Source organism: Sturnira hondurensis, unplaced genomic scaffold (assembly GCF_014824575.4).
Source record: "Sturnira hondurensis isolate 20B ecotype Veracruz unplaced genomic scaffold, ASM1482457v3 Scaffold0000780, whole genome shotgun sequence".
Taxonomy (NCBI): domain Eukaryota; kingdom Metazoa; phylum Chordata; class Mammalia; order Chiroptera; family Phyllostomidae; genus Sturnira; species Sturnira hondurensis.
This window is the reverse complement of record NW_028073411.1, coordinates 17,283,222-17,285,441: the sequence shown is the minus strand read 5'-3', so window position 1 is coordinate 17,285,441 and position 2,220 is coordinate 17,283,222. Positions and strand designations below refer to the sequence as shown.

The 2,220-nt window shown below is 54.0% G+C and overlaps 1 non-coding gene across 1 annotated transcript; it reads left to right on the top strand.

Annotated features, from left to right (window-relative positions):
- The first annotated feature begins 1,826 nt into the window (after positions 1-1,826).
- LOC118989968 (small nucleolar RNA U13) lies at positions 1,827-1,929 on the top strand. Its single transcript, XR_005067141.1, has one exon. It is a non-coding gene; the product is annotated as a small nucleolar RNA U13 (small nucleolar RNA).
- The last annotated feature ends 291 nt before the right edge of the window (positions 1,930-2,220 follow it).

Sequence of the window (2,220 nt, the reverse complement as noted above, 5' to 3'; positions counted from 1 at the left end):
ATAAATGAGACAGGAAATGATGTTGAAGGATCGCATCCAACCAGGGTTTGCCTTTCAATGTCTGGGGCGCTGGTGATTTCAATTTGGTTCCAAGAAATTCACTGCCGGCCAACCACGTGCCAGGCATTTGAAGGACAAGGACATCAATGACACCTTCCTCGTGGGCCCCCACCCTGCCACCTCCTCCTCCTCAGTCTCTGTGAGCACACGACTTCAGCAGCTCCACCCTCATCCCTCCAACTCCTGCTCCTGTCCTGAGTCTGAGCCTAATCACTGCCTCTGAGAAGCCCTCCAGGACTCCACCAGGAGGCCAGGCGCCCTGTCCTGTCCTCCAGCCCCCGGCTCCTCTTATGCCTCCATCTTTTGCTTGTTGAACGTGCCTTCCTTACCGGGCTGCACGCCACTCCAGAGGCCTGCCTAATGGTGGGCCCTGGGTGGGTGACATCTGTAAGCCCCGGCTTCCTGATTGTACCGCCCCACCTCACAGAGCTTGTGTGAGGAGCATGTGACACAGTGCAGGGGGAGCCTGGAGCACAGTGTCTGGCCCCCCCGAGTTAGTGTTAGCCCCCGGTGATCACTGCTCTTAGCGGGGGGTTACACCCCTGGGGAGGCTTCTTGCAGGAGGCCCGCCCCAGCCCCAGCATTCTATTGCAGTCAGTGGGCCCGTGGCCCGGCTCTGCAGGAGCCGCCAGTGAAGGGACTCGGGAGGGGTGGTGGGGAGCCCAGAGGGGGGCAGGGAGGCTCTGCGGAGTCACCTGACCTGGGCTGCAAATCGGGAAGCAGACGGAGGCTGCAGGAGCGCAGGTGTGTGAGTTTGGGGCGAGGGCGTCCGGGCCGGCCATAGTCTGGGAGGGGCCTGCTCCGGACGAAAGAGAAGAGCGTGAAGCACAGCACAGATGCCTGATATTTTGAGTAATGGCGGCAGTTTGGTGTTTCTGGTGTGGAATGCACAATGAAGGCGGCATTTCAAACAACAGTTGAGAGGCTGACAGGGGCCGCCCTGAGCCGGGATTTGGCGGGCACAGGAGAGACTTACTCCTGCGCTAAGGAGCCCTGGGCAGGGGCAGGGCTTCGAGAAGGGTCCCAGTGGGGCCTGACACCCCCAGACCGTCAGACTGTCCACACGCGCAAGGTTCCTGACACCGCTGGGTCGTGACTGCCATCTCGCTGTGGCTTCCTATCTGCCCTCCTCTCTTGCCTCCTTTGAACTGATCCTATTTTTATTACTACCTCATTCCCCTCCACTGACTCATTATCGTTACACACACTATTCACTTGTTCCGATAAAACAGAAGTGATTTTCTTCACCACTGGCCAATGACGTTGGAGCCCAGGGCGCCTGAACTCCGCCTCCTCCTCCCGTCGTCGACGTCGGCTTCTGTGCCCTTAGTTACTCCTGTGCTTGTGATAGCGCACAGTCAGGACCACTGATATTCACGAACCTGCCTTTACTCTTCATTTCTCCCTGCATTTCTGTGCTGTAGCGACATTATTGTCCTCTGTCTGTAGTATCTGTTTTAGTATTTATTTTAATGCAAGGACACCGGGGACAAAGAGCAACAACTTTTGTTTGTCTGAATGGTATTTCACTTGCCCTGACCAGTGTGGCTCAGTGGGTCGGGCATCATCCTGTGAACCAAAAGGTTGCAGGTTCGATTCCCGGTCAGGGCACATGCCTGGGGTGCAGGCCAGGTCCCCAGTTGGGGGCATGTGAGAGGCAACCAATCAAAGTTACTCTTGCATGTCAGTGTTTCTGTCCTCTCTCTCCCCACCTTCCCCCTCTCTAAAATAAATAAATAAGTGACACATTAAAAAATAAATTAAAGATCCTTTTGTACCTCATAAGTGTGATGGCTGGGTGTTCACGCTCTTGTGTGACACGTGCCTCCCACAAGCCTGTTACCACATCAGCCCATTACCCGTCTGACATGGAAAAAGTAAAATAAATTAAAATGCAATTCACTCTAATTTTTATTGTAAAGGGCATTTTGGGTGTAAAACACAAGATCGTAGGTAATTCTCTCTCTGGCCACCAGGAAGCCAGTCCCCACGGTCACAACTGTTTACCGGAAGGGAGGGTGCGTGCTGCACTGGCGAGTTAAAGGTTTTCCTCTCAGCCTGTGTTTTTTAGCAGCTTCACTACTATTGTGTCTTACGTATTTTTAAAAAGCCTCTCCTGCTTGCAATTTGCCGAGCCTTTTGAATTTGTGCATTTATGTC